This window comes from Manacus vitellinus, unplaced genomic scaffold (assembly GCF_001715985.3).
Source record: "Manacus vitellinus isolate BGI_N305 unplaced genomic scaffold, ASM171598v3 scaffold_6_pilon, whole genome shotgun sequence".
Classification (NCBI taxonomy): Eukaryota; Metazoa; Chordata; class Aves; order Passeriformes; family Pipridae; genus Manacus; species Manacus vitellinus.
Genome location: NW_021940750.1, coordinates 14,242,308 through 14,256,462, shown reverse-complemented (window position 1 = coordinate 14,256,462; position 14,155 = coordinate 14,242,308). Strand labels below are relative to the sequence as shown.

Below are 14,155 nucleotides of genomic sequence, written 5' to 3'. Positions count from 1 at the left end.
TCCAGACTGTGGAAAAGACTGAAGCGTGATTCTAACCTAGAGTTCCCCAGAGGTCACAGAATAGCATTTCCTAATGTTCATGGTTTGGCTGAAAATTAATAGTTCTCATCACAAAATGTTTTGAGCTTTCATTTCCTGCTAGAATCTTAAATATTCTGCAGGACAGCAGGAGACAAATGGACAAGATTTGTGTTATTTAACAAAATAATAAAAATTTAAGTGTTTTATGTAATTCAAAAATTACCATCCCTCAAAAAATCCTTTGCTACCTGCTTAATAAATCACTAAATTTCTTTCACTGCATTGTTTGAGCTCTGTAAAACCAATGTTTGGAAAGAAGTTTTTGTGGTAGGCACTTACAAATGCCTATTTCTTTCCCAGAGAGCTAACAATCAAGCTAGAAAACAATTTGTCATGATCAAAATAAGGAATATTTGCTGTCATACACAATAGCTGCTTCAGAACTTTTGACAACTCATGGTTGGTCCCTGAAATGAAAGGAAATAGGAACAAATTAGACTTCTTTTAAAAAACAAGAAGGACTATTAAGGTATGCAACATTAAACATAGACACATTCTCTGTGCCAAATGCAAATCCCTGTTTCAGATAATAAAGATACATTAACTGCTGGGGAGGGTGTTATGCAACTAACATCCATAAGAGAATGAGATGAGCTATAAGTTTAACAAGAACTTGTGCATCATTTTTACTGAATGCAGTGTCCTTAAATAGGTGTTTTAACACAGTTCTTAACTTGTCAGAGAGACATCTAAAACGATTTGTGACCTGTCCCTGTTTAATAGCTAAAGGAAAAATCATTGCCATCTTTCTTCAGGATGCCCTGAATTCCCTGAAGCTTGACAATAGCTTTACCATTCTTTCTCACTCTGAATTCTTAATACACTAAAAAAAACATTTGGATTAAAAATATGACACAATATTCCAAGTTTTCTCAGTATTTTTATTTTTATCTTATCTTATTATTTCCTAAAAAAAAAAAAAAAAATGTTCTTAGTATTTTACTGTCTTTTTGAAGCCTTGATTTGCCTTTCATCTTGGATTCATCAACTTTTCTTTCTTTTGATTTACTACATGTGGTTGGAGATAAATTTTCATGAAGACCGATTTCTCATCCTTTCCTTAAAAGTTAGTTGAATTATTGATGTAGAAGCAAGTCCTACAAGATTCTGGGCACCAAATTCCTCATTGAGAGAATCTATATTGTATTTTTAACATGGACCTGTATTAAAACTTGATTTCTGTAGACATTACCACAAATTGCACTTAGAAAAAACCCTAGGCCTAGACATATAACAGAATCACAGAGTGGTTGAGTTTTGAAAGGGACTTCTGAAGCTCATCTGGTCCAATGCCTCCGATCAAGCAAGGCCACCTAGACCCAGTTGCCCAGACCTGTGTACAGACAGGTTTTCAATATCTCCTTCCCTTGTATAGAACTTTTCACTTCTTCTTTTAGAACTTCAGGAGATTCCTGTCCACTCTGTTCTCCTACAGGTAGCACCTAAGTGCTGCTTTTTACTCCAGAAAGCTGTAATCATGGCAACTCTACAGATTGAAGTACTCTGACTATTCACAGGACATGTAAAAACATACACAAGTTTGCCCTACCCTGAAACTCAACCACAAAATGGCAGAAGTTTTAGAAGAGAAGGTGGAGGGCTCAATGGACCATATACTGTGATGTCTATTGCAATTCTGAGTACAAGGGAATGAAAAGTCCATCAAATCAATTGTTCTTCAGGTCTGTCAAGTTTTATCTCACTATATAATAAATGTAGAAAAAAAACTTTAATATTGCAGTAAATATAATAACTGTAATTCCTTCACAACCATGACTATTTCACATACAGGAAATAGTATAGGTATGTGGTTTGTCAATGTTTCAGTGTTTCAACTGCAAATCAATATATAGAATATGATTACTTTTAATTTTTGATCTTCACCCAGTCCTGTGCCATTTGTTGAAAAAAAAGGTAAATTTCTGCTGAATTATGAGCCAATGAGAGCTGTGTTTTTTTTCTTTCTTTCTTGTTCTGCTTGGGAGTTTCTTGTAATTTGGGTTTTTTAATACATAGTGATGTTTTAGAAGCCTACTCTAACCCATTTCGCATATGAATTCCCTAATGACCCCTGGAAACTTGACATATAAGATCTTGGAAGAATGTTCTGAAAATATTCTGCAGTTATTTGTTTCCTTGTAAGTGAAAATTCACTTCAGACTTTTTTTTTAATTTCATTTCTTATTTCATTAAACTATTTTTTAATGTCCACTAAAAATTGTATCTGAAACCTAGTATAGTAGTGGAGACAAACTACTATGCCCCTTTCTTAGTTTTGGGAATAGAATTTAATGAGAATTATATAAAATTAATTTTATAGAGAGACTGTAAAATTTGTTCCAAGGGTCTTAAAATTCCTTTGCTAGGCCACAAATTTCCTGCAATGAGGGTGGAATCTATTAAGTAAAAATATTCTTCCTCACAAAAAGAGACAGCACTTAGAAATTCCAGGAAAATACACTAAATACAATTCCTAATAATTTTAAATTCTTATATAAAAAGATCCCCAAATGCCTACAATTACTGAAAATTTTGTTGAAATTTGTTGAAATGTAAGAAATATAACATAGAAAATAACAAAACTAATATTAATTTTTCAGCCTAAAGTAGATTCCCTTAGGTGCAGGAATGATGATAATGATGCCATTTTTAATTATATAATTACCTGTAATTTTTTCTCCTATTTTTCCCTATTTTTAAAAATAGTTACAAAACTTCTATTTTATTCTTTTTCTAACTGTCAAACCAGCTTCATTGCTGTTGTTGGAGAAGACCCTCAAGAAGTCAACCTGAGACAGAATCAGCTGTTCCAAACAACAAGCATTTGGTAAAGTTACAAACTATTGAAATAATAAGAAATATTGGACATCTTTTGGTAATAACAGAGGACTGGATTTTTATTTCTAGTCCTTACTTGTGGAACCAATCTTAGACTGTCCTCCTTCCTCGTAAAGTCAGTGAGTAGAGGTAAGAGGACATACACATCTTTTGGCCCAGTCACTGTGTTAAGAAACATGGCTGGTGCAGAGTGGTGGTGTAGAGGTAAAAAGAGGAGGGAGTTCCCTTGCTCATAGGAGGCAGCTCTACTCCGTGACTCCTGTGGCTTATGTGTTACTTCTTTTTCTGAACTGTGCCTAGAAGTACAAATTGGTACACTGAGTATTGCATAACTGAAGAAAATGTTTTGGTAAACAACAAGGAGCTCTGAAGTGACAGACAGTTTTACTGCACATGTCAGAACTGTCTTAAGTTTTCAGCTACAAAAATTTGAATTCAACTCTTGGGGGGATAGAATGGTATATTTTAAAATTTAATTTGCACAGCCTAGAAATACGTAGGGTTTATATAATACTATGTCTGATTCTAGAAATCTGTTCCTTTTGTGGCAGAAGCATACTGCTGCACTCAATCATACTTGAACCTGAAGATCTGGTACAGCCTTAACAGAAAAAAAGCAAAAGAGAAACATGACACTGGGTCAATTCTGACAATTTAAAACTTTGGTATCTAAAAAACCAATGGGATCATATGATTTCTCAGAATATACAATGGATTATAAGAGAATACAGCCTGCAGGCACACTGTTTGGATATATGCCCAAGACAGACAACAGCATATGCTCAAGTTCGGGGACATCAGGGTAATGGAATATAAAATAGTTGTGTGCTTACCATGAGATGTGGGAAGGCAGCCAGGGACCTGTTTTCCCTGGAGGTATTTCCAGAGGCTGGTGCTTGTTACTAGGTGATACTGGTGTTTGGTACTAGGTGTTCCTATGTCTTTTATATATGGAATGGAATATATAAGAGGAGAGTTGGATCACCTTCAAGCAGCAAGTACTCCCATCCAGTAAACAATGAGAAATGTTAAGGACTAATAAAATGTCTTGTTGGATCAGCACAAAATGACAGGTTTGGTGGTCATGTAACTGTGATTCATTTGAGGAAAGGCCCTCAAACACCCACATCTGTCTGTGCATTGCAGTTAGATATTACCTATCTAATTATATAGGATGGAAAACCTAATTTTTTTAAGAGTTGCTGAGGGATCTCCCTTTCACTTTGTATTTTAATTTCTTCTCTAGGTGTAAATATTTACTCAGCAGAAATCTGAGACTGTCCATAAGAGAGAAATATTGATGGATTTTCTTTCCAGTTTTAGATTCTTAGACAACAGTATTTTAGCCAAACAGCATATCTGGTCTCTTCCTCTTGCACTCAAACATATAAAAGCTAGGGTTGATAATGCAATGAATTTGTATGCTCAAAAGGACAGGTTTGCAAAAGGAGTCAGGCAACACCTACTGTAAAATACAGGGCTAAAGTTCTGCTTCTGGTACAAGGGTAAAGCTACATGTCTTAGAGAGGGTTTCTCAATGATCAATAACCTGAAAAGCAAATTATCTTCAGGACTCAGCTACAAATTCTCACTTAAGGATTGTTTCTTAACTCTGTCTAAAATTAAATATCTGCACTATGGGAAAATGCCTCTTTCTGTTTAGAAAGAACAATTAGTTGCCTGTCTATGCCTAACGGCACTACTTCTTGAAGATTCCGCGGATTTGTAGTCCAGAGGAGGAAGCAGTCAGGCATGATTTAAAGATTCCAGTCATTCAAATGAGATGATTTTTTTTAAAATCCAGGATTCTAAACCAGGTGTACAATATACTGTCAATGTACCTGCTGTCCATAACCCACCAATTGTGCACAGTGCCTAAAATCTTCCTAGTAGGGGATAAAACCTTTTGGGGATAACAGCCCACACAGACGTTTTGAGCAATCCAAATTCAATTACTCAATGGTGTGATACAAATTCACATTTCCCACCTCATCTAAAAAATATCTTTAGCTACAGGAACTGCTAAGAAGCCCTGCAGGATGTACTCTTAACCCAATCTGTTAAAATGCTCTACTTGTGTGGCATAATTAAAAAGACTTCTGAGCCTGTCTCTCAAGCTAAACAAAAGCTTAGAGTGTTTACCTGGAATTCTCTTTACAGTACAGAGGTACTGGCGTCTGAGCTAGAAGGGTGAAAATATATATAAAGTATTGTCCTTGCTCTTTATATTATCCTTCAATATTTCCTATAAAAGATTGTGCTATACTTAGCTGAAAATAACTGGTCTTTTTTATTACTACTGTCAATGAATATATTGTTTGTTATGTGTATTCAATGAGTTCAGGAATACAGCAAGCTGAACAGAATTCAGACTCATTTTGAGATGACTGTTATGAAATTCAAGGTGATGGAAGAAAAGAGTAATATAAAAGTTATCAATTGTCAGGGTGAAAGGAATACACTAACAAAAAGAGAAGTTTTGCTTCCCCTGCCACACTGGACCCCTTTCCTACTGCTTAGCAACGGATAAGATGTCACTTATTTTGAGACAGGAAACAGAAACAGCAAGAAAGCTGCACACAAAGCTGGTATCACTGCAAGTGTCCTGTACAGCTCATTGGTGCACGGAGATTTGGCCTATAATGAAGTAATTTGCATTCACATGCAGGCCCGGCTGTGTGGACAGCAGTCCAGACTCTGGGAGCTGTTGTTTCACTGAGTCAAAAGAAATTTGCACATGAAAGCCACATCCGCATTACTTAACACTGCAGCTCACTCAGGATCGCCTTCCTTTTAGACCAAAGCAAATCTAAACCTATGATTAAATCTTCAGAGGATTTATTTTATTTCTTGTAGATATCTGCAAGACCTGAGAAGTGGTGAACATACTCTGCACAAAAAGAATTTGAGATGTTACTTACCGACTGTATTTCTGAATCTTGTCTTCCTCAGTGTAGAGCCACTTAACTGCAGAATTTTCTCAAACCTCTCCAGTGAGGTTTTGCTGCCAGTTGGCAAGGTGAAGGCATTAATCTTTTCAATATCTCCATACCTTTCCAATTTAACTGCAAACTTTATTCTCAAATACAACTAAGATTGAAAAACACAGCAAGTTGTGTCACATCAGATTGGTAATCCTAAACAAAAAGTTATACTAGAAGATAACTCCGGACCATAACATACCTAAGGTTAATTAGCCACGTGGTCATTTCTTTTTCTATCAGAACAGATGTACAAAATACCATTTATTGCAAAAATGCATTAGTAATTGTCTACAGATCCTGACACTGATACAATAATTTGCATTTGATGTAGAGGTCAACTGTTGATCTCCTTGGTTCTTGTCACCATTGTATTTCTGTTGTAAATTTATTTTTTTCTCTCAAATAAATATATAAATAAAACACAAAAGAAAAACACTCCATGTTAGTAATATCTGGAGAATTTAGTCACAAAATCTTTGGCTTATTTACTGCACAATTACAGCCCCAGCACTGGCAGTACAAAATCCTCTACAATATCCTGTTAATGCACTTCAATCCTGACCTGAAAGAACTTTTATGGCTGACAGGATAGTTTAATTTTCATACCCATTCAATCTTTGGCCTTTGTGCTAAGACTGCCAACAGGGGTGCGAATTAACACCAATTATTCTGATGTTTTATGTACTGGGCTGAGAATACCAACTCATTTTACACAGGCCATCACCCAGCTGTCAGATGTTAATGACTTTTGGTTGCTTCTGTCCTGCTTCAGATTCATCTGAGTAGCTGAGAGTTGAAAGGATCTCTGTTTCATTAATAAGAAACTGACCTGTTCAACCCTCTTATCATTCCCTTTCACAAATTCAAGTGTAAATGTTTATTTTCCCATTAAATAATAACGTAGGTTCAAAGATGAACCTATTGCAAACTCAGTGGATTTATGGTAGTATAGAATTTAACCTATTCATGTCAACTGTTTTGGGCATGGATGTCCCAAAAATGTCCCTCAAAGCTGATCAAATAAAGGAATATATATGTACATATGTTCATAAATATTTTCAGCATTGGTAATTTAAAAAGCACAAGTACTATAACAGCTGAATATTATGTCAAAATCTCTGAGGATGGGGTAATAATAAAATCATTTGTTAGCAAATAATTTTTTTATTTGCTACATTCATTACAGAAATTATTTTTTTATTATATTATTTGCAAACACTACTCAGTCAGCCCTGTGTTGTGTGGATACACCTTTCCCATAGCTTAGAGCATGGGTGGCTTCAAGAAGTTCTTTTGTTGTAACTACTACTAACAAGCATGACCCGTTTCCAGAACAGACTCTGAAGAAGCTGATGGAAGTGAAGTTTTGTGGGGCATCATTTCTGAGATTTTCTGCCTTCAGTTATGTGACAGATGTTGAGTTTTACAGTCTGCAAACTTATTCATCTACTAGGGTTATAATACTTGTTGAGCATAGCGTCAAGGAGTAGGAATGATGAGTAACAATACAGAACATACAGCACTGCATGGCATTCAGCCATATAAGAGTCAGGGCAAAAAGAGAAGGTGAATGAGGTTTCTAAAGCCAATGTACATTCATTTGGGACTTACTTATCTTCCAAATGTTCTACTATTTTAGGATTTAAGGAAGGTAAGCAATATGTGCAGTGACAATTAGGACCTAGCTAAAGATAGCTGAGAGAAAATGGCTAAGCTCAGTGACTGAATGTATTGAGCTTCTTTATTCCAGGGAAGCCTAGAGAGAGACATTGTAACAGTCTAAGTGTTAAAAGGAGCTTAATCTGCTTGTCATATCTATGGATGGGAAGATGAGCAATATGAGATCAACCTGGAGGTTAGGTTAGACTTCAGAACCTCTCCCAGGAAGAGGTTTTCAAAAACACAGTAGAAAGGCTGTATCAGGAAGACAAGAAAACATCCTAGCTTCTCTGAATATAGATATAGTTGCCTGTCTTAGAATATGAGATTCAACAAGATAACCTATTGAGTTGCCTAAATTCTATTATTTTGCCAGCTGACTATAACACATGAGGTAAGATCGTATTGCTTACCATACTACCTGTCTGTGGAGAATGTTTTACATTAGGTTGTGTAATATAGTTCTTTAAGCCCATGTTCTAAATTAAATGCAGGCCCTAGAGAAGATAACCTCATAGAAAGAACAAGATTTGTCTCTAAATTTGAGGCGGTGCCTGCAGCTTTCAGAAACTTATTGAGTTGACTATGTGTCTATCACGTGAGTCATGACTACTTCATCTTTCAGAACTTCCCAGAAAATCACAGTGGTTGGTGTCTTAGGGGCATGTATTACTACACAGATTTGGGCTGAAGGAACACCCACCAGGATGAAAACTTTTAAAACATTTTGATACTTCATCTTGTGTACATCTGTGGGGAGAAAGCCTTAGACTGATGCTCTTGGTCACTAGCCTTGATATACCGTATTAAACCTTAAAAACTGACAGAGCACTGTTCATACCCCACCTCCCAAGGAAGACAGTCCATAACAATGAAGATTGGTATTACAAATGGGTGAATGTACCTCTGCATGGTAAATTTGTTTGGCACTAATGCAGTATCTGCAGTAACTACAAGACAGGTTTGAAAGCAAGCAAATGCTGAAATGTTTTAGCTGCCTCTTTGCTTGATTTATATTTTATTAGATGAGGTATCGTAGGCAAAATAATTACTTTTGGATTATTCAAATCTGATTTATTTAAGATTAACTATCCCACAGATGATAATTAAGGTTTTGTGAAACCAGGAATAATAGTGTTATAAAAATTTTTATATATACAGAACCCTCCTGCACTGCGTCAAAGCACTTATGGCTGCAGAAGAATAGAGCATACAATTTTTGCAGTGTGTGGAAACCAAGAAAGGAAATCTGAAAAAAATCATTATGTTTCAGGTATTAAACTGTGCTCTTTCTCCTTTCTCTTTTCTATTCTATAGCTTTTTAAGATTTTGAAGAAAGTATTATAAGAAAAGCTTAATGAATATCTTTAGTGGCGCTGTCTATCAGAATATATTTGTAGAATTTATTATATCACTGCTAATATTCTTGACAACAACACAACAGCTGTGAGGCATGCCTCCTGGCTTGCTTTAGAATAAGAAGAGGTGATAGAAGCCTTTTTCAGTCTTCAACACTCCAAACTTCAAAGTATAAGGTATAGTTATGGGACAGCCTTAAGCAAATACAATGCAAAAATATATTACATTAACAATGTGACACAATGTAGTTGTTTACAGAAATGTAATTAGTATTCAGCCTGATACTCTTCACTGTCTTCTTCATAGCCTCAAATACCTCTCCATATATGGGTCATTTTTTATGCTGCTGCTCCTCACAAATACAATAATGCACATCACTGCAAAAAGTCAGCATTCCTTGAAATACATCTAAAGAAAATAGGGACATTAATAATCATTACTTTTGACCATACAAAATCTTCAGTATGTCAAAGGGCTGCTTATTCAGAAAAATAGCATTGCCAGTGTTGAATTTTCACATGCAGGGAGGGGCGGAGATATGCATACTGCAAACTCTTTTTAACCTAAGAGGTCAATAATTAGTTATAGTTTGTCTGTGGTAAGGGATCTGAGCTGTCAAAGAGCTGAAGTGTCTTCTTTTAACTACTATATGGGGTTAGAGTACAAGAGAGCTGTTGCCCAAAGAGGATAGGAAAATATACAAGACAATAAACATTAAACAAGTAGAAAATATCTAAAAACTAAAAGAGCAGAAAGTGCCTTTCAAAATTTAGTTCCAGTCTTCTTATTTCTTTTCTAAAGCCATAACTATGATTTTTTCCTAATAAATTCACTCATCTCTATCCTGAATCCATGCCAACCCAGAAATCTCCTTTTATGATTTTTTTTTAGTACCTTTAATGATGCATGCTTTTGCATGCTTTCTAGAGTCAGACATAATTATCATATGGATTTTTCCATTTACAAAATTTTATCTGAATATTTAAGCATACAGATTATTTTATAGGCTTAGAGATTCTCATCTGGATCTCTAAATGCTCCTTCATTTGTTTTTGAGTTTTCAACAATAAATCATGAAACAATCTGCTAGGTCTTTCCTTCCAATATCTCTTGAGTAAAATAAATAATGATTTAGTTCAAAGTTAACCAGCAAATTTCTTGTATCTGTATGATTGTGAAGCTTTTGTCAAAGTTTTACAAGATGAATGTTGTTGAAACTCTTTGTTCAGAGACTGGGAAATACTTTTTTAAGATGGATACAGTACTAGAGACAGCTGAGAACTGGAGTTAAAGCATATGTTTTGGAGGGTAATGACATTCTACCAGAATGAGCTCTCTTCAGGGTTTTTTGGTAATATAAACAAAGCAATCACACAGTGAACCATCATTTTTTCACAGAGTTAAAAGGCATTGAAAGTGATAGTTTTAGGGATAGACAATAAAACAGTGAGAATCACCACCATCTATCAGAAAATTATAAGGGTTTTTTCCTTCTTTAGGCTTGCTATAATAAATACATGTGATGTACAAGAGTCCACTATATAGCAACAATAAGACAGTATTTACCCATCATAGCAACAATTGGAAAACTGTTGGAAGAAGGTTACATGAATAATTTATAAGGAATTTTCAAGAGTTACTAACAACAAGTAAATTTAACAGCCCATCCAGAACTTGCCCATACAAATTTCCTATTTTCTAACTGAGATTCAACTCCATCGAGTGACCATGAATAAATTATTTTCCACCTTGCAGTTATGCAAGATGGTGATATGGAGATAATGATGCTAAATCAGTACTCTGTAATTGTATTGGGTTTGGCTGAGATAGAGTTAATTTCCCTACAGCAGCCCTCACAGTTCTGTGCTTTGCATTGGTAGCTAGAAGGGTATTGATAATACACCAGGGTTTTGGCTACTGCTAAGTAGTTCTCACACAGCATCAAGATTTTCTCTCCAGAATTCCACCCCTAACCAAAAGGCTGGTGGCAGGCAAGACCTTGGGAGAGGACACAACCAGGACAGCTGGACCAAATGGACCAAAGGCATGTTCAAAGCACATGACATCAGCTAACATATAAAAATGAAGAGAAAGGAAGAGGATGGAATAGCATTATTTACTGTGATGCCTTCCAGAGCAACTGCCATGTATACTGAAACCGTGATTCCCAGAAAGGGGCTGGACATGACTGGCTGATAAGAAATAAAGAATAAATCTTTTGTTTTCCTTAGCTTCCATGCACAAGCTTCTGCTTTTGCTTTATTAAACTGCCTTTATCTTGACCCACATGTTTTGGTTGTTGGTTTGTTTGTTTTTTTATTTTTCCACCTCATTTTGTCCAGTCCCCCCCCATCCTGATGAGGAGGGGAGTGATAGAACAGTGTGGTATGTACCTGGCACACCGCCAAGGTCAATCCACAGTTATTAAGCTAAAAAAGAATACAGTATTTGTATTACTTTGCATATTGGAGAAAATGAATGAAAGTATGTTAAGATGTCTAGGACTTCACCTATACTGAAGTCAGAAAATGTGTCACAATCTTTTTTTCTCTTTATGATCTCTTTTTAAGCAATGACAATAAAATGATATGGTTCTGCATGTCAGCTGAACTCCAGATAGATTATTCACGTTCTATTCCATTTCAGAAACCTTGTGTCTAAGGTGTCAGCATGGAAACTTGCTGCAAAGTGGACTTTGACACTGAAGAGACAGAAATCTGTTTTACTTTTTTATTACCTTTCAGTAAGAGTAAAGGTTCTGTAACTTTCATTGTTCATTTTGTTTTAGTCTATTACTTCCTCACACCTTAGGAATGCTTGATAAAACGACAAGGGAAATTAAAACTGATAGGAGAGTGACTGGCTCAGAAATTAGGAGTTTTATTGTACTTAAAAACTCAAAAGAAAAAATGTAAAAATATGTTTCCCTTTTATGTAACTGCAAAGTATTTGAATGAGTGTATGAATATGCTGCAGCACAGTGTCCAAAAACTGAGTAATGGCACCACCTGGACACTCAAGGCTGACTCATATGTATGGCATTTCTTGCTTCCATTGGAAGGAACTCCACTCTCTTAAGTACAGAAAGTACTGTTTTTAACTCAGGAAGGGAATGACATTGCCTTGACCTATTATCCAGCTGCCCAGAGAGTAGTTCACACACAGGTCTGAGACTGTTTTCCCAACCAAAAAGAAGCTTTGGATGAATTGCTCATTCATCATTCCAACATCATTAAATCAAGCTCTTCCTCTGTGTTGTTGCTTTGTTACTCCTCAGTACTAGCAAAGAAGCCAAGCTTAGCTAAGGCTAAGACAAACAAGATAACTTTGTACTCCAACCTGCTGTTCAGTTAGCTCTCAATACTTATCTGTCTTATGGTAAGACCCTGACTGAAGGAAAGATGAATAGAGTATGTGTTAAATTTTAAGGCTCATGTATCTCTCTCAGACTGAAAGGGATCTGTAATATCTTTTTCCCTTCTGCTCTTATTATCTAGTACCTTTTTTCTCATGCTCAAGAATTCAGGATATAGTTAACCCACATGCTTAAAAAAGTACATAGAGAGAAGAGATGCTCAAAAAACACCACTCCAAAACAGTAACACAAAAAAACCCAAGCAGTCTTTTATATTCTGTGCAGAAAAGCAAGACCTCTATATGTACAAGAGTAGGTCCCATCATTCGCACCAAAGAGATGACTCTGTCTTGTAAATTTTTTTTCCACACAAAATTGAGCAAGACTCAATTCATGAAGAAGAGGTTTTAGGAGCTAAGCTGAAGATCTCACAACTAGTGTAATAAAAATGCAGTAACCTATTCATGTGGTTTAGATTTGGACATTTAAGTGTGATATATATTAAAAAATTGAATATTTGGGTGTATTTTTTTCTTTTAATTATTTCTCAGTGTTTACTGGTCTATCTGGCTCATAATCGCCTCAAACAGTTCAATTGTTTATAAGGATTTTGTTTCCTGCTTCTGACTATTGTCAGGTTTCACAATGTCAAAAAATAACAAAAAAAACTATGACTTTCTCAAGATTTAAAAAGTTCCTTCAAGTAGTGAACAAAAGATTCTATCAGTTTTCTTTGGAAATTGTTACTTGTTTCCTTCTTTTTTTTTCTCTTCTTTAAAAATTGATTGCCTCATCTGCTGTGTCAATATGCAACATATTTCCTTTCTGCAAACTGACTTAATTTGATTTTCAGTTTTAACAAAAGAAAAAATACAAATATCCGTTAACACACTTCAATCATCGCTTAGGTTAATACTGAAGGTTGGAGACTTCACCTGTAGCAAAATAGCATGTCTGAACTCTTTTCCACTGAAATAGGAATGAAACATGATTTTTGTGAAATAGAAAGAAGTTTTCAAAAGATATTGTAGAAGAAGAAGGTTATTAATTTATATACATTGACTACCTGTGATTCATGTGAATAGGTTTTTAATGGTTTGTAATTACATTGGGAAGAAATTTTTTTGAATATCTAATTAGCTTGAATAGATATTTGCACATTGTATCACAGGTGATCTAGTATGATCATCTTAGGTTTTCCCCATAGAAGCAATTTTATGACAGTGAAAACTCTTTAGACGTTCATGGTTTCCACCCTTGTGGTTCTGCCTTTCTGGGATATAATGCTCATACTTGAAAATCTGAATACTGTTTCCAAGCAAAGAAAGCCTAATATAAAGTCTTAAGTCAGAAGAGCTGGTGATCCCTTATTACCTTACAGTCAATGAAACTAACAAAACTCGGAATTTGCTGATCTTTATTTCTTGTTCTTTTTTTTGCTTTAAAAAATTATTTTATTTTTCTGACTCCTCCTGTTCACTTTTCATGGTCTAGATTTTATTTACATCACCCCAGCCTGGATCCATACATCTCCATTTCAAAGAAAAAGAACCACCAGAGCCAAAGAATAGTATATTAGTCATTTATCCATTTCAAGCATTAAAGTTGAGCTCCTGGATTTCTATGTGTGTTTATATTTTTTTTTCCATCTTTATTTCTGAATATAATTTAGCTAAGATTTTACTAACCCAGACTGACCTAACCTGAGAAATTAAACTTTAAGATGGTTGCTGCAGGGTCTCCACATAGTAATGAACAGATATTTAAGCAAAAAGTACAGACTATGCTATGTTGTCCCTGGTTAGAGTAATTATGTTCTATTGAAGTATGTCAGCTTATGCCCAACATGCATTCTCAGTGAAAAGATAGTATTTTGTGA

The 14,155-nt window shown here is 35.3% G+C and overlaps 1 long non-coding RNA gene across 1 annotated transcript; it reads right to left on the bottom strand.

Annotated features, from left to right (window-relative positions):
• Window positions 1-475: 475 nt before the first annotated feature.
• LOC115307925 lies at window positions 476-5,865 on the bottom strand. Its single transcript, XR_003916280.1, has 3 exons — window positions 5,841-5,865; window positions 3,753-3,860; window positions 476-488 (listed from the first exon to the last, which is right to left on the bottom strand). It is a non-coding gene; the product is annotated as an uncharacterized LOC115307925 (long non-coding RNA).
• Window positions 5,866-14,155: the final 8,290 nt, after the last annotated feature.